The sequence below is a fragment of the Macaca fascicularis genome, chromosome 20 (genome assembly GCF_037993035.2).
Source record: "Macaca fascicularis isolate 582-1 chromosome 20, T2T-MFA8v1.1".
In the NCBI taxonomy this organism is placed as follows: Eukaryota; Metazoa; Chordata; class Mammalia; order Primates; family Cercopithecidae; genus Macaca; species Macaca fascicularis.
Window position 1 is genome coordinate 728,479 of NC_088394.1, and position 23,339 is coordinate 751,817.

The window sequence follows — 23,339 nt, forward strand, 5'->3', positions numbered from 1 at the left end:
CTATTCTTGCAGTTTCTAAACTGTTAGTTTTAATCTTGTGTACGTTCTTGTATTTACAAGGTCCAGCCAGCTACAGCGTGCATTTTCATATGTACTGGAGTGGGTATGAGAGAAATGAAACACTCAAACATTTTGGACATTCATAGGGTTTTTCTCAGGAATGAGCTGATGTCTTCAAATGGAACTAATACAACCGAAGGCCTTACCATAAATTTAAATTCAAAAGCCTTTTCTCCACTCTGAGCCCTCCCAAATCTTCAGGAAAATCTGAAGGCTTGACCACATTTCCTACATTCTTTTTTTTTTTTTTTTTTTTTGAGACGGAGTCTTGCTCTGCCGCCCAGGCTGGAGTGCAGTGGCCGGATCTCAGCTCACTGCAAGCTCCACCTCCTGGGTTCACGCCATTCTCCTGCCTCAGCCTCCCGAGTAGCTGGGACTACAGGCGCCCGCCACCGCGCCCGGCTAGTTTTTTTTTTTGTATTTTTTAATAGAGACGGGGTTTCACCGTGCTAGCCAGGATGGTCTCGATCTCCTGACCTCGTGATCCGCCCGTCTCAGCCTCCCAAAGTGCTGGGATTACAGGCTTGAGCCACCGCGCCCGGCCAATTTCCTACATTCTTAAGGTTTCTCTGCAGTGTGAGCTCTTTCATGTTTATGAGGGAATGGGAAAGAGTAAATGTTTTACCACATTTCTTACATTCAAGGGGCTTTATTTATTTATTTAATTTTGAGATGGAGTCTCACTCTGTCGCCAGGCTGGAGTGCAGTGGCACAATCTCGGCTCCCTGCAACCTCCACCTCCTGGCTTCAAGTGATTCTCCTGCCTCAGCCTCCTGAGTAGCTGGGATTACAAGCATATGCTACCACACCCAGCTATTTTTGTATTTTTAGTAGAGACGAGGTTTCACCATGTTGGCCAGGATGGTCTCGATCTCCTGACCTCGTGATCCGCATGCATAGGGCTTCCCCCCAACCCCCCGTGGCCTTTTATGTCCTTGAAAAAGAACTAAGACAACTGAAATGTGCCACCATGCCCAGCTAATTATTTTCTGTTTTTGTTTTGAGACGGAGTCTGCCTCTGTCGCCCAAGCTGGAGCGCAGTGGTGCGATCTCGGCTCACTGCAAGCTCCCCCTCCCGGGTTCAAGCCATTCTCCTGCCTCAGCCTCCCGAGTAGCTGGCGTAAGCCACCGAGCCCGGCATTATTTTATTTTTTGTAGAGACGGTTTCACCACGATGCCCAGGTTGTTTCACATTGTTTTAATCCAGGCTGGTTATGAACTCCTGGGCTCAAGCAATACACACACCTTGGCCCCCCAAAGTGCTAGGATTATAGGCTGAGTCACTGCACCCAACCTCTATATCATGACTTCTTTAGTGGCGCATAAGGTAACTGGAACGAGTGTGTAGGCTTTACCACATCTCTTACATTCATAGGGTTTTTCTCCAGTATGAATTCTTTCATGGAGGTGAAGGGAACTGAGGCGACTGAAGGCTTGGTCACATTGTTTACATTCATAGGGTTTCTCTCCAGTATGAGTACTTCTATGGTTACAAAGGGAACTCAAATGACTAAAAGCTTTGCCACATTGTTTACATTCATAGGGTCTCTCTCCAGTATGAATGCTTCCATGGTCATGAAGGGAAGTGGAACAGCTGAAGGCTTTATCACATTTGGTACATCTCTCTCCAGTGTGAGTCCTTTCATGCATCTTAAAACAAGAAAATCTGTGTGTTTTCCCACATTCCTTACATTCGTAGGGTTTCTCTCCAGTGTGAGTTCGTCCATGTATTAGACAAGAACCGGAAACAGTGAACGCTTTACCACATTGTTTACATTTATAGGGTTTTTCTCCTGTGTGAGTTCTCTGATGTCTTTCAACTGAATTGAGAAAATGAAAAGCTTTCCCACATATCGTACATTTATAAGCTGGATTTCCACTGTGCATTATCCTGTGTCTTCTAACACCTGGAACAGAAACAGAGTTTCCCACACTGTTCACATTTATATTGCTTCTGTCCATATGGTTTGTATCCTGAGTGAGCTAGGATGTGCCTATTAAGGAGGGAATGATGTACAAAGACTTTTCCACAAATACTGCATTCACATTATTTTAATCCAGTAGAAATGTTCTCATTCAGATCAAGATTTGGAATGTGGCTGACAACTTGTCCATACTGACTACCTTCTTTGCTTTCATGCAGTCTCTGTGCCATATGATTTCTGTAAAAAAAATGACAAGCACATTATTATTGGTTGGTGTAATAACTTTCTACTCATTCATAGGTCTTCGACTTACACAGCTACCAATACTAGGGAAAATGCATTTTTGTTTAGTTTTGTTTTTGTTTTTGTGCCATGACTGAATTATTTGAAAGTAAATGGGCTACTACTGAAAACACAGCTACCACCTGCATGGCTATGAACAAAATAGTAACATTCATATACACAATTTTGTAATACTATTTTCAAGTAAACTGTTTTCCAAACACTGACTGCTACACTGATGCACGTTACATTTTGGGTGAAATTTTTCTAAAAGGAAATGAATTTCAAGTGACTCTTATTTGCTTTGATTGCTTGTTTTTAAATTCATTACATGCTAAGATTCCATCAGAGGACTTTATTCCCTCTTCTCGGTGCAAATTATCTTGTATCTTTCCCAAGTTTTTTGAAGTGATCTTCAATATTCTGGTCTTTCCATTTTTTCCTAAAATGCAGATACACAAAATTATCATGAATTATTTCAAACTATAGAAACATTACTAGATTTCATGTTCATTGTACACAGTGCCCATGCCTGATTTATTCACCAAATCATTCCGTTGCCCCATTCCAAATCACAAATAGCACTGATGATAGGGAAATACTTCTGTAATTAAGTGAAATGTGTTGTCATTCTTACCTACAGAAGCCAGGTTCCTGTAGGTTTCCTGCATCACTTCTCTGTAGAGATTCTTCTGAGAAGAATCTAGCAAAGCCCATTCCTGCTGGGTAAAGTTCACAGCCACATCCTCAAAAGCCACGGAGTCCTAGAACATTCCACACATGTGGATAGAAGGATGAGTGAGACTGAGAGCACTGGGAATGTATACTCAATTCACAAGCTGTTTACATGATTCTAAAATTTCCAAGCATTTATTCTATGACTTGATTGTCACAACTCTTACTCTGTTCACACATACTCCCTCCCACACAGAAGTACTAACGCTAGAATTGAACTATTCAAAAAGGCAACAGCAAAGTAGAAACACCCATCTCATTAGAGAATCCAGGGAATAAGATTACGATATGCTGCTAGGAGTTACCTTTTAACTTCACTTTGTACATTTCTAGTATCTGTCATACTAAAGTCCTACCTGATGTGCATAAGGGAGTTAATATTATCAGTCCTGAGACTACTTATTCTTAAAAATGCCTGCTCGCAAATTTCAATCTTTGTTTGTATTAGGAACTTACATTTTGAAAGGGATTCCACTAACCCAAGTAATAAGAATGACTCACTGCATCTAAATGGCTTATGCAGTATATTTTCCAAAACTTCTTCTGCTGAAAGTCTATTATTTTGTGTCACTGCAGTGGTGCTTAGGGAACCAGACACAAAAACACAGTCTGAACACTAAGTGTTCAATGAATTTCCCTGGTAGACAATATTTTACATGTGCTGTCACTTGTTAACAGTGAAAGTGAACCCATTCCACGTGATTACGCCAAGAGAGAATAGGCTTATTAAATTTAATTGAGTAGTAAATAAAACCAATAATTGATATTTAACAATACTAATACAACAATTTTTCAAATTTCTATTGCACAATATCAAGGCAGAAAGGAATAAGAGGAAATAGGACACATGCTTTTTAAAATGACATTAATGTCACCACTTCCAGATGCTATTCCTATGAAACCACATAAATTCCCAAATCAGGTGGTTTTAGGCAAGAAAAACTACTCTTTCATATGTAGTAAAAATGACCAATGTCTAATCATTTTTAGTCATCTAAAAAAAGAGTGATGGCTTGTCTAACATACTTCTAAGACTTTCAAACAAAAATATTCAGGACAGCACAGTGTTAGCAGAGAGATGAGCAAGCAGACCAAAGGAAAAAAAAAGTCTTAATGACCCAGCATCTATATGGAAAGTTGAGGAATGATAGAGTAGGCACTACAGAATAGAAAAATAGGCCAGGCGCGGTGGCTCAAGCCTGTAATCTCAGCACTTTGGGAGGCCGAGACGGGCGGATCACGACATCAGGAGATCGAGACCATCCTGGCTAACACGGTGAAACCCCGTCTCTATTAAGAAATACAAAAAACTAGCCAGGCGAGGTAGCGGGCGCCTGTAGTCCCAGCTACTCGGGAGGCTGAGGCCGGAGAATGGCATGAACCTGGGAGGCGGAGCTTGCAGTGAGCTGAGATCCGGCCACTGCACTCCAGCCTGGGCGACAGAGCGAGACTCCGTCTCAAAAAAAAAAAAAAAGAAAAAAGAAAAAGAAATTACATGCACTTTAAAATATGAGGCAAACCAGGCTGGCATCTACTTGGGAAAATGCATTGCATTCTTCTCTATTCCATGAACAATAATCATCTTATTATATATTCAAATACAAAAGATAAAACCAGAATACTTTCAGAAGTCACAGGAAGATTTTTTTTTTAACGAAGGATTAGGCAGAATTTTTTTTATGTAAGAAAAAAGTCATAAAGGAACAGACAAACTCAAACATATTAAAATTTAGGGAATAAAAAGAAAATAGAGTGGGCCCAGCGTCGTGGCTTACGCCTGTAATCCCAGCACCTTGGGAGGCTGAGGCAGGGGATCACCTGAGGTCAGGAGGTTGAGACCAGCCTGGCCAACATGGCAAAAATCCCGTCTTTTTGTTGTTTGTTTGTTTGTTTATTTGTTTTTGAGAGGGAGTCTCGCATTGTCCCTTGGGCTGGGGTGCAGTGGCAAGATCTTGGCTCACTGCAACCTCCACCTCCCAGGTTCAAGCAATTCTCTTGCCTCAGCCTCCCGAGTAGCTGGGATTACAGGTGCCTGCCACCATGCTCAGCTAATTTTTTCGTATTTTTAGTAGAGACAGGGTTTCACCATGTTGGCCAGGCTGCTCTGGAACTCCTGACCTCATGATCCGACCACCTTGGCCTCCCAAAGGGCTGGGATTACAGGCATAAGCCACCGTGCCAGGCCTAAAACCCTGTGTTTACTAAAAATATGAAAATTAGCTAGGTGTGGTGGTGGGTGCCTATAATCCCAGTTACTCAAGAGGGTGACACAGGAGAATCACTTGAACTTGGGAGGCGGAGGTTGCAGTAAGCAGAGATGGCGCCACTGCACTCCAGCCGGGCTACAGAGCAAGACAGCATCTCCAAAAAACAAAAAACAACACTCAGACACCCAGATAAGAGGATACACATGTGGCCACTGTCATAAATTCTTCATCAAGCTACAAGAGGGGAACTGACATTTTGGTGAATCTTTATAAATCATCAATTTATCTATCACACTTTTATTTCACCAGTAGCATTTACAAAGCTAAGTCCTACAATTCCATTTGAAATTACCCTTAAAAAGAACAGAACTTTAAAACTTACTACACTCACTCTGGGGAAGAAATAAATACGAATTTTTAGCAAATGAAATACATCATTTTACCTAGCCTCTTTGGAAATAGTATTTTTATCTTTCAAGCTGTACTGACAAAATGTATCTTACAGTCAGTGAAAACCTGAAACTCAAATAAGCGGACAAGCCTTTTCAAGGTAACAAACTCAGGGAGAGGCAGTGCTGACTTCAACGCAGACCTTTCTAAGTGTCACGGCAGGCCATTCTATCCCTTAGGACACCCATCTTGTTCAGTAAAGTACTCAGTGACCACCTAGGAGGCACTGGCACTGCTCTTTGTCCTCCGGTGTGCCTTAAGTGCATTTTAATATTCAGGTTCTTGCACATCCTCTCTGGGGTGGGTTTTCCTTGTCCTTTGGGATGGTTTTTCTCTCTTCACAAGTCTGAGACAAGCTAGAGAGCAGAAATCATTTCTGCCTTTTCCTCTCAATATCAGCATCCAATTGGCAAACCATCAATGTGTCTTCGAGGAATAAAAACTCAGGCTGGAGGAATAATTTTAATGACCTAACATTGTAGGTCATGACATTACATTGTATTGTCCATTACTTTTAATGTCCTAAAATTTTAATGACCCTAAGGGGTCACCATTTTAGATGAAACTATACCAGGAGATTCCTCTAAGGCCAAAAGCATCCAGCTGCTCCCCTGAGAGACTCTACCCCCTACCTCAGGCTGTCCTTGGGGATGAGATGACCCTGGGGCTGATACTCACTAGACCCTCCAATAGACATGGCCACTGTGGGTATCCTGGGTCATCCCCAGACAGTTCTAAAATGCCAGGACTAGGAAAAGACAGGAGAGTGGCTGAGGACACAACACCCTGTCAGGTTTTCACAGGGGGACCTCAACCTAAAGACATTTTGGTAATATGTACACTTAGGAAAGATGAAAAGAAGAGAGGCACAAAGATTTTTTTTACAGTAGAGTGTCAGATGATTTATTCTCCCCTTTCCTCTCATGTAAAATGTTTGGAAACAGAAAAATATTTTGGCCAAGGTGCCTCACGCCTGTAATCCCGGCGCTTTAGGAGGCCGAGGAGGGTGATCAATTAAGGTCAGGAGTTCGAAACCAACCTAGCCAACATGGCGAAACCCTGTCTCTACTAAACATACAAAAATTAGCTGGACGTGGTGGTGGCGCCTATAAGCCCAGCTACTTGGGAGGCTGAGGCAGGAGAATCGCTTGAACCCGGGAGTCAGAGGTTGCAGTGAGCTGAGACTGCACCATTGCACTCCAGCCTGGCGACAAGGTGAGACTCTGTCTCAAAAAAAAAGAAAAAAAAAAATATATATATATATATATGTGTGCGTGTATATATGTGTATATATATGTATATATATGTGTGTGTATATATATGTATGGTTTGCTTCCTCATTCACCTTATCAAAGCCTCTCATTTACGCCCCTCCCGTGGACCCCAAACCACAAACCATGACTGCGGTACCCGTTTATGAATCGCGTTTGCTCAAACACGCTGTTTAACGTTTTAACAAAGCCTCAGGTTAATTTTAGGGGGAGAAAGGTGGGACCGGAAGCTCCATGAACCACAGTTTCTCCCACGCTGGAACCACGCACACCGAGTCGGGGCTCTCCCGGATCACCCTCCCGTGGTCACCGCACTACCTGGGTGGGGGACGCGCGGGCTTCCGGAGAGGGCTCCGGCCGGCGGAAGTGGCGCCCGCAGGTACAGACAGGACGCAGGGGTCCCGCTGCCCGCGCCGCCCGGCCCTGCGCAGAAAGTGACTGAGGCCCGGCTGCCCCGCGGCGACTCGGTCCGCAGGTTCCGCAGCCCATGGCTGGTTCCAGCAGGTTTCACCCAGCCCTCTTCCCCACTTCCGGAAGCCAGGCGCAGTCCACTCACCGTTCCTCGGCTTCCCGGGTGTCCCGGCGTCAGCTAGGGATGGCCCAATACCCGCAGGTCACAGGGTGGCCGAGGCTGCTGCAGAGCCACCGGGCCTCCCAGAGCCAGGAAGTAGCAGCGGAGACTCACAGGAAGAGCCTACTGTGGCGGAGGCCAGACAAAGCGCCCGCCAGCCGGATCCCGGAAGCCGCCCTCTCCTTTCCGGCGGCACGCCTGATTGACGGGTCCCCACTCCAGCGTCCCTGATTGTCTGGGGCTTCAGGCCCCGCCCCCTCAGGCCCTGAGTGACAGGAGATTGCGATCTCACGTGAGGCTGGATGAGGCCAGAATGACCGTTTTGGCCTAGCGGTTTATAAGGGGTGCGTCCTTCCTGCGCTGGGATCTGACCACTCAAGGAGCACATTCGCATTTAACCTTGTATACAAGATTATAGCTATTTTGCATAATAAGATATAAAATTGCAAGCAATATAATGGCAATTCTGTAACTGCCCAGTGGGTTCATCTTGCCCGCTACCTCGATGGAGCCGGTTTCTCAAGACGGGGGGAATAGCAATAGAGAAGGAGTAATTCACGCAGAGTCGGCTGTGCGGGAGACCAGAGATTTGATTTTTATTTTATTTTATTTTATTTTATTATTTCTGAAACAGAGTCTTGCTCTGTCGCCCAGGCTGGAGTGCAGCCTCGGAGTTCTATGATTATTCAAATCAGTCTCCCTGAGCATTTGGGGATAAGAGTATTTAGAAAGTTTATTTTGCCAAGGTTGGGGATGCTTGTGCATGACACAGCCTCAGGATGTCCTGATGACAGTTGCCCAAGGTGGTCAGAGCACAGCTTGGTTTTGTTGGAGATAAATGCTGGGTGACGCAAAGTGAAACCAGCACTTAAGCAAAAGTTTTCTCAGCAACGCAATTTACCTCTGCGGAAGCGTGCTGCTCGCATCAATCACAATCGCAAGAGCACACGGAACAAAGGAAAGCAGGGGTTTTTATTCCTAATGCAATCCCTACCTCTGGCATGGGCTGGGGCCAGACCTCAAGATCTAAACTGACCCCGTTGGCTATTTGTGAATACTTTCCCAAATAAGGAAGGGGGAAGGGAGTCGTGAGTTACAACGGTGGGACGTGTGGTTTGGAAGGGAGAAATTGGTGCAGAGCAGGTAACCAAGGGAACAGATGTGAGTGATTGGTTAGAACTGACGGGGGGGGGAAGGTTGTTTACAGTAACAAAGGGCAAGGAGGCATGGAGAACAAGAAAGTTGAGTTCGAGAACAAAACACAAGAACGTTAACTTGCCAAACCTTGGAAGAGAAACTGACTGTATCTGACAGTTTTACACATTTTAGGGAGACAGGAGACATCAATCAACATATGTAAGATGAACACTGGTTTGATCCGGTACAACTTGAAGAAAAAGTGGGTCAACTCAAAGCCAGGAAGGGGCTTCCAGGTCACAGGTAGGTGAGAGAGGAACGGTTGCATTCTTCTGAGTTTCTGATGAGCCTTTCCAAAGGAGGCAACAAGATATGCATTCTTCTCAGCCAGCAGCGGATAACTTTGAATAGAATGGGAGGCAGGTTTGCCCTAAGCAGTTCCCAGATTGACTTTTCCCTTTATCTTAGTGATTTGGGGGGCCCAAAATATTTTCCTTTCCAATTTCCCCCTTTTCTTTTAAAAATATTTTGGAGAAAGCATTTTAGAAGAAAATCAGTCTCTGGTGGCAGGTTTTGTCTAATTTCTCAAGGAGTAGCTGGGATTACAGGTGCGTGAAACCCCGCCTGGCTAATTTTTTTTTTTTTTTTTGGTAGAAACCGGGGTCTCCCTCGGTTGCCCAGGCTGGTCTCTGGTGCCCAAGGCGGGGATCCCCATAATCTCTACAAATAATCCAGTGAAAGAACACCAGAGCATGGAAAGCTGAGGACAACCGACGACAACGGACTCCCGAGTAGGTTTTCACTTCAAGCTCTAGGGTAAGGAGGGCGCTCGGGGAATTCCAGGGAAACCTCGGGAAAATGTGGGTCGAGCTGAAAGTAAGTTCGCTAATTACTTAAGCATTGTGCAGCAGTTACTGCGCCGCGGAGGGGTAATTGTCAGTACCCAAAATCTCACATCTTTGTTCCGTCTGGTAGACAAGTATTCTCCTTGGTTCCCAGAATATGGAATCATGAATGTAGAAGATTGGGACAAGGTGGGATCAGACTTAAAACGAGCACAACAAGAGGGCCGCGATATTCCCGTCTCTGCTTGGTCTGTGTGGTCTGCAATTAAAACAGCCCTGGAGCCCTTCCACACTGAGGAGGAGGAGAATTTTCAGGATGACATAGCAAAGTTGAATAATCAGGAGTCTAATTATCAGCTAAGTGAACTATGACAGTCTCGTTTAAAAAAGGGCGAGAAACGGGAAGGTATGTATGCTAATCTCCAAAGACTTATAAAATAAACTGTGCCACCTACTGCACCTTTAGGGGAAGGTCTGGAATGGCCACCCCCAGGCCAGCCTCGTGAATATTTGGAAGGGGAGCCTGAGACCCGCGCCTTGCCGCTCCCATTGTTGCAGGCCCCGCCAGTAACTATGGCGAAGGGAAGCTTCAGGCTTGTCCAACAGCCAATTAGGATGAGGGAATGATCTAGGCTTGCCCACCTGTTAATTATGGTAGAGGAGTGCTGCGAGCGGGTCCAAATACAAATTATGGCACAGGGACAATCCAGGCATCCATTCGCCAGGCACAAGAAATGGGAGATTCGAATGCTTGGCAGTTTCTGGTAATTATTTCACCAGCTGAGGAGGCTAGAGAACTTGTTCAAGCATGCTGGGAGCCATTTCCTTTTAAAATATTAAAAGACTTAAAGCAAGCAATTGGACAATATGGGCCAAATTCCCCTTATGTTCATTCCTTGTTACAATGTGTGGTTTATAACAGACATTGAATACGTATGGATTGGGAGGCATTCGCCCGATCCACCCAGTCCCCCTCTGAATTTCTCCAATTGAAAACCTGGTGGACGGATGAAGCAACAAATCAGGCAGAAATGCTCAAGCCCAACGTCCCGTTAATATCACACCTGATCAATTGCTTGGAATCAGACAGGCATGGGGTACTCTAAATCAACAGATGGTAATGGGTGATGAGGCTGTTGATCAGCTCAGAACTACATGCTTAAGAGCCTGGGAAAAAATTCATGACCCTGCTACTGCTTATCCTTCTTTTCACACATTTCAACAGGGTCCAAGGGAGCCTTATCCTGATTCTATCGCCCGTTTGCAGGATACGGCTCAAAAGGCTATTTCCAATTCTCATGCCAAGAAAGTGATCGTTCAGCTGCTTGCTCATGAAAATGCTAATACAGAATGTCAGGCAGCAATTAGAACTATTAAGAGAATGGCAGATCTAAATGAGGAAAAATATTTAAGTGAATACATTAAAGACTGCGATAGCATTGGGGGGCAGTTATATAAGGCCAGCCTCCTTATATAAGGCCAGGGGGAGAGAAGGAGATGCTATTACTCCCCATATCGTGGGGGGTTTCTCACCCCCTGCGATGTGGATTGTAACAGTGAGGGGGAGAGAGAGGATCGCTATTACTCCGCTTTACGATGTGGATCTTAATAATTATTCCCCCCTGAAATGTGTGTCCATTATTAGCAGTCTCTTTTGTTCATGATATTAGGAACAATTTCACAGGTTATGTGTACACAGCCTGCGATGGGAGAAAGATTACCATCCTCTGCACCTCCCAATATTAGGAACCATATCACACAATGGGTGTACACTTTTTTGGAGATTTTGGGTAATGTCTTCCTATTTTTCCCTGAATATTCGGAGACATATAACAGGGCGGCTGTACACCCAAACTCTCTTGGCAGGAACATCATACTTTACCTACTGGAAATTAGGAGCAATATCACAGACTGGGTGTGAAGCCACTGTCATACGGGAAGTAATATCATGCTCTCCCCCCAAGTTATGAGGAACAATATCACAGGGGGGTGTGTACCTTCTCCAGTAGTGGGAGTAGTATCATCATCTCTTCCTTTAGATGACAGGAACAATATCACAGGGTGGGTGTACACCTCGTGTGTTTTTGGAAGCAATGTCATTCTCTCTTCTTCTAGGTTTTCGGATTCATATCACAGGCAGGGTGTACACCCCTTGTTGTATTGGAGGAAGTCTCATCCTCTTTCAACCTGCATCTTTAGAACAATATCCCATGGGGGCTGCCCATCCCTTCAATACTGGTACTAATACCATCTTCTCCTTTCCTGGATATAAGAAACAATATCACAGGAGGGATGTACACCCCTTGCAATATTGGTAGTAATATCACCTCTCCCTTGTGGTTATTAAGGACAAAATCCCAGGGTGACTGAACGGTTCCTACTTTATTGGGAATAATATCCACTCACCTCCTGGATATCAGGAACCATATCACTGAAGAAGTGTCCACCTGGCCGGGCGCGGTGGCTCAAGCCTGTAATCCCAGCACTTTGGGAGGCCGAGGCGGGCGGATCACGAGGTCAGGAGATCGAGACCATCCTGGCTAACACGGTGAAACCCCGTCTCTACTAAAAATACAAAAAACTAGCCGGGCGCGGTGGCGGGCGCCTGTAGTCCCAGCTACTCGGGAGGCTGAGGCAGGAGAATGGCGTAAACCCGGGAGGCGGAGCTTGCAGTGAGCTGAGATCCGGCCACTGCACTCCAGCCTGGGTGACAGAGCAAGACTCCGTCTCAAAAAAAAAAAAAAAAAAAAAAGAAGTGTCCACCCACTTCGATATTGTCAGCCATGTCATCTTCTTCCCGCCTGGATATTAGGAACGATACCCCGGGTTTGGGGGCGCTGTACACCCACTGCAATATCTAAAGTAAAATCAGCCTCTTTCCCGCTGGATATTAGGAACTATATCACAGGTGTGTGCACCTTCTGGGATATTGGGAGTACTATGAGCCTCCACCCCGCTGCATATTAGGAACAATATATGGGGGGCAGGGTGGTTACAGCCCCTGTGATATCAAGAGCAATATTCTTCTCTTTCCCCTGTACATTAGGGTCTACATCACAGGGGTCTGTACACCTTCTGCGATATTGGGATTAATGTTGTCCTCTCCCCTACTGAATGTCAAAAACAGTATCATAGAAGGGTGTACACCCCCTGCGATATGGCCAGTAATATCATCGTCTCTACCTTTGGATACTAGGAACAACATCACAGAGGGTGTGTACACTCCCCTGCGATATTGGGCATAATGTTATCCTCTCTTCCCCTGGATATTAGGACTGATATCCCTGGTGGTGGGAGGTGGAGTACATTAAGAACATTATCACTGGGTGGGTGTACACCCTGCGATATTGGGTGTAGTATCCTCCTCGCTTCCCTACGATATTAAGAATAATATCACAGGAGGGGTGTACCTCCGCAGCCCCTGTGTTATTGGGAGCAATAGCATCTTCTCCCCCTCTCGATATAAGGAACAATATCCCAAGGTGGGTGTACATCCCCTGTGATATTGGGCGTAATGTCTTCATCTTCCAACGTGGATATTGGGTGTAGTGTCACAGTGGGGTGTAAGCCTTCTTCGATATTGGGAGTAATATCATCCTCTCCCCTCAGGATTGTAGGCAAAATATTGAAGTGGTTTTACAACTCGTGTGATATGGGCAGTAATATCATCCTCTCCCTACCTAGATGTTAGGAACTATATCACAGGCAGCTATACACTTCTTTTTTTTTTTTTTTTTTTTTTTGAGACAGAGTCTCGCTCTGCCGCCCAGGCTGGAGTGCAGTGGCCGGATCTCAGCTCACTGCAAGCTCCGCCTCCCAGGTTTACGCAATTCTCCTGCCTCAGCCTCCCGAGTAGCTGGGACTACAGGCGCCCACCACCTCGCCCGGCTAGTTTTTTGTATTTTTTAGTAGAGACGGGGTTTCACCGTGTTAGCCAGGATGGTCTCGATCTCCTGACCTCGTGATCCGCCCGTCTCGGCCTCCCAAAGTGCTGGGATTACAGGCTTGAGCCACCGCGCCTGGCCTCGGCTGTACACTTCTTGTGATATTGGGAGTCCTATCCTCTCCCATCATGGCTATTCAGAACAATATTACAAAGGAGGTGTACACCCCCTGCCATATTGAGAGTAATATTATGCTCTCCCCTTCGGGATACTAAGAACAATACTGCAGGAGGTGTGTACAACCCCTGTGATATTGAGAGTAGTATCATCCTCTCCCCCTGAATATAAGAAATAATATCACAGGAGGATGTACACCTCCTGTGTACTCCTGTGTATTGAGAGTCATATCATTTTCTCTTTCTCTGGATATTCGGAACAATATCACAGTGGGTGTGTACACCCCCCACGATATTGCTACTAATATCATCATCTCCCTTCCAGGATATAAGGTATACACCCCCTTGTGTTATTGGGGGTAATATCTTCCTCTCCTCTGCTGGCTATTAGGAACAATGTCACAGAAGGGGTGTACACCCCCTGCTCTATTGGGAGTGATATAGTCCTCTCCGTCCCTGGATATTAAGAACAATATCACTAGAGAGTGTACACCTCCTGCAATATTGAAACTAATATCATCCTCTCGCCTCCTGGATATTAGGAACCATATCACAGGGGTGGTGTACACCCCCTGTGAAATCGGAAGAAATGTCATCCTTTCCACCTTTGGATGTTAGGGACAATATCACGGGGGAGGTCTACGCCCCCTGCGATATTTGGAGTCCTATCATCCTCTCCCACCCAGGATATAAGGAACGAGGTGACCGAAGGGTTGTACACCCACTGCAATAGTTTCAATAATGTCATCCTCTACCCCCTGGCTATTAGGAATAACATCATAGAGGGGTGTACACTTTCTTCGATATTGGGAGTAATATCCTCTCCCCACCGGATATCAGGAACAAGTCTATTAATTATTAATATTAATAAATATAAGAAAAATTAAGAGTAATCATCGATGTTAATAATCACAATAAAGATAGTAAAAATTAATACTGGTTAAAAATGTTAACGATTATTATTAATAATTAATAGTAATATCACTGTTAATAAAATAATGATATCAGCAATAACGTTACTTAAATCAATACTAAGTGATGGTGGTAATAAAATAATAATTAATATTAAGAACTAATAATATTGTTAAATGTGATTAATGTTAATAATTAATTTTAAGTATGCATAATCATATATTTAAAATAATTATCCATAATTAATAAATGGATTCCTATTAATTAATAGTATCATTGATAATTATTAAAATCAATCATTAATGTTTAATAATTAATTATATTATTACTCCTAATACCACAGGGGGTGTACACCTACCTGTGATGCTGTTCCTAATATCCAGGGACAGAGAGCATGCTTTTAGTTTTAATATCACAGTAGGTGTACACTCACCACGTGACACTGATCCTAATATAAATGGGGGTAGAGTATGACATGACTCCAAACATAGCAATGAATGGACAGCCACCCGGTGATACTGCTCCTAATATTCATGGAAAGTGTGTATTATATTACTCCCAATATCACAGGGAGGGTACAGCTCTTCTGCGATATTGTTCCTAGTATCCGGAGGGGGAGAGGATGATAATAATTCACAGGCTGTGTTCACCCGCCCAGTGATATTGTAATGAATATCCTGGGAGGGAGAGGATGATATTACTCCCCGTAGAGCAGGAGGCGTACACCCAGCCTGGGATATTGTTCCAAATATCCATGGAGGGGAGCGGTTGATATTACTCCAAATATGGCAGGGGATGTACATCCACCCTGTGACATTCTTCTCAATATCTCAAGGCTGAGAGGCTGATATTACTCCCAGTATCGCAGACACTGTACACCCCTGTGTGATAGTCTTCCTGATATCCCGAAGGGGAGAAGATGGTATTAATCCCCATATTGCAGGAGGTGAACACCCACTCTGTGATATCTTTCCAAATTTGCAGGGGTAGAGAGGATAATATTCCCAATATTGCAGAAGATGTACACGCCCCCTCCCCCTGTGATATTATCCTGAATATTCCAAGGCACAGAAGATGATGTTACTCCCAATATCGCAGAAAGTGTACACCCCCCAGGGATGTTGTTCCCATGATGCAAGAGGGGAGAGGATGATACGACTTTCAACATCGCAGGGGTGTACACACCCCCAGTGATACTGTTCCTAATTTCCACCTGGGAGAGGATGATATTACTCCCAATATCGTAGGGGTCATAAACACTCCTTTGATATTGTTCCTAATATTCAGGCAGGGAGAGGATGATATTCCTCCCTATATTGCAGAGGGTGTACACCCGTCTTTGATACTGTTCATAATGTCTAGAGGGGGAGATGATATTACTCTTAGAATCGTAAACACGCTGTGTGTCCACCATGGATCCTAATATCCAGGGAGGGAAATTACTCCCCAAGACGTGGGGGGTGTCCACCCCGCCTGTCACATTGTTTCCTATACCCAGGGAGGAGAGGATGATATCACTACCAATATCAAAGAAGTGTACACGCCCCCTGTGATATGGTTCCTAATATCTTCGTTGGGAGAGGATGATATTACTCTCAGTATCACAGGGGTTGTCCATCCCGCCTGAGATATTGTTCCTACTATCCAGAATAAGAGAGAATGATATTACTTCCAATAGTGCATGGCGTGTCCCCCGCCATGTGATATTGTTCTCAAGAGCTAAAGGAAGAGAAAAGAATATTATTCTTTGTACTGCAGGGGGTGTACAACCAACTGCGATATTGTGAGGCACACCTTGTGAAAACAAGAAAGACTGGAATTTGATGAGACTCCAGTACCACCTGGGCAGCTCTGCCTTCCCCCACAGTCTCTCCAGCTCCCTTTTCTGTCCCGTGGGTGTAGGAGAACAGCTCTCCGCAGCAGGGTCCCACCCAGGGCTTCAGAGGACTTGATGGATTCACTCTTTCCTTCTGTTAGCAACACCAGGCATGGCTCTCTGCTGCGGATACGAAGAAAACATTTTCTCTGTTTAATTTCTTAAAGGAATTTATCTGGGATTTCCTGAACCATCAGGAGGGTCCCCGCATAAGAGATCATTTAAGCCACGGGGAGATTAACTTACATGAATTTTCAAAAGAAACAACCAATCAGTTGCTTGCATTTTCTGTTGTACTGTTACTCAGATCTGTTGATGAAGGTCTACTATCAGTTTTTAAGGTAATTTACAGGGAAGAAAATCATTAATTAGGTTAACTCATTCAGCTATGAAAGGATATAGTTTATTTTTCAAATGTAATTAACTATTAATCATCTTTTAGTATATCTGAGTTACAGTATCTTCCATCAGAAAAAAAAGTGACTGGATTACACATAAGTTTATATTCTCTATCACAGATCAATCAATATTAATCTTAACTAAAACAATTTAACTTGTTTCTTAAAACCACATTTGCTTTTGTATGTAACATCAGTTAAGTATTGAAAATCAAAGAGGAAATTATAAAACAGGATTAACCAAATATTAGGAAATTTTTACAGATGTTTGCTGCATCGATGGGGTAGGATATTTGCATCATCAATAAACTAATTCTTTTATTATTTCAAAGTAAATAATTTAGGTTAGAATATTTGTTATTGACATTTTAATCTTTTTTTCAAATTATACATTTGACAGTTATTTTAAAAATGTTTAAATGTTCAAAGAAAAATTACTAGAAATAGAAAAACTAATGTGAAAAGTAACAGCCCTCAAGAATTCCATCTCCCAGAAATAATTACTGTTAATAATTAGGTAGTGTTGCTACCACATTTTTGCTATGAGTCTACCAAAGTGAGTTTGTAGGAAGGTACTGTATTTTATAGCTAGCATTTTTCATTAACAGTGTGTTTTTGGCATCTTTGTTGTGCCTTATTCTTTTTGTCAGCTGTTTGATATTCCATTTTATCAATATGTTATTATTTACCTAAGCAGTCCTTCATTGATGGATGAGTTGTAATGTTCCTGATGTAGAAAATTCCTAATTATTATGCTGAAATGAACATCTTTGTTCATTTGGGCACTTACGTAAATACTCTTAAAAAGTAAAGTTCTAAGACAAAAGATATCAATAAGGTTTTTAAAATTCTTTTCTTTTATTTATTTATTTTTTATGAGACAGGGTCTCGCTCTGTCGCCCAGGCTACAGTGCAGTGGTGCAGTCATGGCTTATGATAGCCTCGACCTCCTGGGCTCAAGCCATCCTCTTGCCTCAGCCTCCCGAGTAGCTGGGACCACAGGCGCGAGCCATCATATCCAGCCAAGATTGTTTTTATTTTCATTCTTTTTTTATGTTTACTAGATGTTTATAATTATTTCATTAATTGCCTATTAATGTATTTTCTCCATTTATTTCAGTTTCATTTTTCCCACTGGTTCATTAGCCTTATTTGTGTACATATTGCTTTGTTATTTGTTCATAGGTTTTGATTTTTTTTCTCTGGCTTCACATTTGGAGTCATTCTGAAAAGAATCTTGGCTTTTCAAAATTAAAAATATAGGTATACATTTTCTCTGGTACTTCTATTTTTTCTTTTTCTTTTTTTTTTTTTTTTTTTTTTTTTTTTTTTTGAGACAGTCTCACTCTGTCACCCAGGCTGGAGTGCAGTAGCACAATCTCAGCTCACTGCAACCTCTGCCTCCTGGGTTCGAGCAGTTCTCTGCCTCAACCTCCCGAGTAGCTGGGATTACAGGTGCCTGCCACCACGCCCGGCTAGTTTTTTTGTATTTTTAATAGAGGCGGGGTATCATCATGTTGGTCAGACTGGTCTTGAACTCCTGACCTTATGTTCCACCCGCGTCAGCCTCCCAAAGTGCTGGGATTACAGGCATGAGCCAACGTGCCCTACCTATTTTTTCTTTATTTTTCCATTTACGTCTTTGGATCCAACTGGAATTTATTTCATCTTGAGAGTAAGGTACAGAGTCTAGCTTTACTTTAAAAAAAATTAATAGTTATTATTCTGTATAAACTTGGACAAACATAAAACCCCGAAAACAAATAAGAATACCTCATGGATTGAGTTAGGGATAATTGACATTTTTCACAATATTGAAGCTTATTCAGGGACACAGTGTCTCCCCATCTCCATTACTCAAGTCCTCCCATCTATGTGGCACCTCCAGCCTCCCAGGTGGCTGCTCAGGTTGGAAGCCTCAGATTCCTCTCCTCTCTTCATACTCCGTCCTTGGAACAGGTTTTAGAAATATGTTCCACAGTCCGGGCACGGTGGCTCATGCCTGTAATCCCAGCACTTTGGGAGGTCAAGGCAGGTGGATCACCTGAGGTCAGAAGTTCGAGACCAGCCTGGCCAACATGGTGAAACCCTGTCTCTAATAAAAATACAAAAACTAGCTGGGCATGGCGGTGGGTGCCTGTAGTCCTGAGAATAGCTTGAACACGGAAGGCAGATGTTATAGTGAACCAAGATTGTGCTACTGCTTTCCAGCCTGAATGACAGAGCAAGACTCCGTCTCAAAAAAAGAAAAATAAAAAAAAAAGAAATATGTTCCACATCTGCTTCTTCCTGTCCCTCCTGTGCCACCACCTGGCCATACCGCCTTGGTCCCTCCCTGGAATGTCGCTGGCACTGACTGGTCTGCCCACAGACTTCTGCGAGCCCTTCCCCTTGTCATAACACAGCAGCCAGACTGATCCTTCCCCAACATGTCATCCTCTCCTCAGAAGCACTCAGATGGGTTCTATCTTGGAACAGAAGCCAGGTGCTCTGCAGTGGCACACATACACCGCTCTGCAGTGGGATATATACACTGCTCTGCAGTGGCACACATACACTGCTCTGCAGTGACACATGTACGCTGCTCTGCAGTGACACATACACTGCTGTGCAGTGGGATATATACGCTGCTCTGCAGTGGCACACATACGCTGCTCTGCAGTAGCACACATACACTGCTCTGCAGTGGGATATGTACGCTGCTCTGCAGTGACACATACACTGCTCTGCAGTGGGATATATAGGCTGCTCTACAGTGGCACATATACACCGCTCTGCAGTGGGATACATACGCTGCTCTGCAGTGGCACACATATGCTGCATGTGGGTCTGCCCTGTGGGGACATCACCCATGCAGGCACATGTGTGTGCCTCCCGTGTTCTGCCCAGCACACTCCCTAGTGCACTCCAGGCTCACACATCTGAGTGAAGGGAAGGCCAGCACATTTCTTCCATAGTTAACATCTAGCTACTTGAGTTGTTTGTTTTGTGTTTTTAAGAATTGTAGGTAGCGGGCCGGGTGCAGTGGCTAACACCTATAATCCCAGCACTTTGGGAGGCCGAGGCAGGTGGTTCACCTGAGGTCAGGAGTTCAAGACCAGTGTGGCCAAACGTAGTAAAACCCCGTCTCTAATAAAAATACAAAAAAAATTAGCCAGACGTGGTGGTGGGTGCCTGTAATCCCAGCTACTCAGGAGGCTGAAGCTGGAGAATCACTTGAACCTGGGAGGCAGATGTTGCAGTGAGCTGAGATCGCACCAGTGCACTCCAGCCTGGGCAAAAAGAGTAAGACTGTGTCTCAAAAAAAAAAAAAGAAAAAAGAAAAGAAAAAAGAATTGTAGGTAGTTACAGATTTTTTAATTTGTCAACTATCAATTCACTGACTTTGTTTCTCATAGGTTTGTTGACTGACTTGGATTTTTAAGTTATGTGGTTATATCAGCTTCAAATGATCTAATTTTTATTCTTGTAAAAATATGTATGTGCTTAGCAATTAAATGATTATGTGATTTTTTTTAGTTGTATTGTTTTTTAGTGTTTAAATAACTATTTCCTAGTTAAATTTCCAATTGTTTGAAATCCTTTTTTTCTTATTCATCTCCAGTTTTGTGCACAGAGGTTGGGTGTGGCATTTGTGATCTATTATTGTTAATGGCCTCCATTTAAAATCATTTTATTTGCTGTGATTTCCTTGCCATGTGAAACCTACTTTAGTGAAGGGTTTGCTTTTCTAGCTGCAAAAAATTATTTGAAGAAAGATAATGAGAAATGGGGACTCTAATTGGCCTACAGTTCAATAGAAGAAAACTAAGTCTACCCAAACACGATAGTAGCCACTGTTTTCTCTAAACTAGGAAAAAGCAGCAGTAGAATTGTTGATTAGTCTTGAAGAAGGTTCTCGCTGCCATCCGGTTTTTCAGCCTAAAAAACAGGTATGCCGAATGCAGGGTGCTGGGAGGGATGTGTACGTCTCTGAAACCACCTGTCTTTTGCAGAGATGCTGGAAGGGTGCAGTTTGACTGCTGAGTCAGACTTTGAGTTGGGCAGATCCAGCTTTCTAGCCAGCATGGTGCTTGCTGTGGCCCTGGCCTGGTTGCTTAGTCTTCTGAGCCTCAAGTTCCGTGTCTCGCTGTTGAAAGTAATGCAGTGCTGATGGCACTGAGGTTTTTAGTGTTAAATGGATGAGCACTGGGAAGTGTTTTTGCTGAATCCCCTGCCAGGCTTTTATTGCTGTAGGCAGTAACGCAGAGCTGGGAGCAGTTTTTATTTGTCAGTGGTGAGTAATGTCAGTTTTTCTTCTCCTACACGGACTAGCTTTTGTTAACTTACTGAAACAAACAATTTTTTAAGCATTTCTGCCAGGAAGTTCCAATTTGGCAATCAGTGAAGGTGTTTTATTCTACATACGGGAGGATACAAGGGTAGTGCAAGGGGATGAAAAAGACAGTCCCCAAGAATATAAGCATCGTGACAGCTGTGCAGGTGAAAATGCATAAATGAGACTACCTCTAAAAGGAAGCTGTAAAATCAACACACAGCGGGTCAGGAGAGATTTGCAAAGGCACTTTAAAGAAATGGTGCCTTGAGAAGTCGGAGGCCTCCTTGAGAATGCCTTAAGGAAAATAGTCAGAAGGGGGTTGTCAGCAGTGAAGTTGGGAAAACAGCCTCCTGGAGGTGTGGCTTGGAGGCAGAGCATCGGGCTGCACTGGTCGGATGCCATTCCCCATTGGCGCCTCAGATCAGCTTTACCAGTGGGGATTGCCATGCTTTCCAAGCGCAAGCCCTTAGGAAGGTAGAGGTGGGCAGGTAGGGAGGAGGGAAGACTTAGGAAGGAAGAGGAGCTTCAAGAAGGCAGCCTTTGTCTTCCAACCAGAGCTGCTGAGGCTCCAGACCATCCTCTCCTGCGCCCCACGGTGGCTATTTGGGTCCTTACCACTTCCTGTCCCCCTCCTGGCATCTCACAGGTATTCAGGCAGCTTTGCATCCTGGGCTTCGGTTATTCCTGCTGTTGAGACCACTCACGCTCCGTGGTGTCAGCAGCCACCGTTTGACTTGTTCATGTGCTAGTGGGTTAGAAATGGGGAGCATCTGCCGAGGGATCTGTCCTGTGGCCTGGCCTGGGTGTGGACGGCTGTGGTCCCCCAGGGCTTCGTGCATGTTGCATCTGAGAAGACTGGAAGTTGGCCAGAGGCCTCATGGGGGTCCTGCAGGGACAGTCTCAAGGTGACAGTGGCTGCACCTCGAGCGCGGCCTGAACTGGAGAGGCACCTGCCCCTCTGACATGGCTTTGCATAACACGCAGCATCTTCACACCTGCTGTGTTCTGCTGGTTCCAGGCCAGTCATCAGAGCTCGTGCAGATTTGGTGGGGTCCTCCCTCTCAATGGCAGGTGTCGAAAGAACCTGTGGATATGGTCATAGCCACCCCAGACATTCACTTCCTACCAATCCCCTGGTAGTTTCCCCAGCCTTCCCCCATCTGTACTGAAGAACTGACACCTGCCCTCTGGTTTTAAAATGTTTAGAATTTGTAATAATTTTATAGATACGTATTTTCTAGAGAGTGATGTAACATCCATAACAATCTAAAAACAGATTTTCTAGGAAGTTACCGTGAAATCTACAAAGTCAATAAAACATTTCATCCCAGGTGCTGAGCTTTGAGGAGAGTATCAGGGTTTGGGCTCTGTTGCCTTTCCCAAAAGAACCCACTTGGGAAACAGTCAGGTACGTGGCATCCTGGGGCCTGGCTGACATCAAGCTTGTCTGGTACTGTTAGTTTCAGCAGCATTTCTTCTTTAGCGAGGCTGTTGGAAGATAAAAGGGGAAGTGGGAATTTCTGGGCCTTGGTGGCTGTGAGGAGCTGCAAGTGATGCTGAATGAGATCTTCCAGCTGGCCTGGGGCCCTGGTGGAGACTGAACATGGAACGAGGGGCAGGTTTTGTGGGGGTAGACAATGGCGTCCATGAGAACTACTGAGTAGGCAGAAAGAAAGATGGGTCTGAAGCTCAGGAGAGAAGTGGGGATGGAGGCATGCATTCTGGAATCGTAGACAACAGCAGACATACTTGTTCAGCAGGAGGAATACGCAGGTTGTTCATTGTCTCGTCATCAGTCATCATTGGACTTTGCTTTTCGCATGGGGCATCATTTCTTTCTCCACTGTCCCGTGATGGTGGCTTTTTACATTTTATATTTGGGGAAACTAAGATTCACAGTCAGGTTGCTGCTCAGTGAACCATTAACCATTATTGTGCATGGGCCCTAATGTGGGCATTTTAATTGTCATGTATCTTTAAATATTTTCTATTTTTCAGATTAGAAGATAATTCTGAAACAAATGCCAGCCACTCTTTAATTACAAAAATGACGGATGAGCTGTATCACCATGTGCCTGAGAATCATTGTGTTTTAAAGGACTTGGATCATCTTCCTACTGAGACGTAAGTTCCAGGACATCCTGACAACTGTTAAAACATTGATTCTGCAGATTAGCATAGCAAACTTAGACATTTTCTATGTTTTAGATTTTATAAAGTAGTCTTAGAATCTCACTGTTACTACTTCAAGAGGAATTATGAGATCAGTTTTGACAATCTCTGTGCAAGCGT

At 44.1% G+C, this 23,339-nt stretch overlaps 1 pseudogene; it reads right to left on the bottom strand.

Moving 5' to 3' along the window:
• Positions 1–1,816: 1,816 nt before the first annotated feature.
• On the bottom strand, positions 1,817–22,847 carry LOC102146184 (zinc finger protein 669-like; annotated as a pseudogene).
• Between the last annotated feature and the right edge of the window lie 492 nt (positions 22,848–23,339).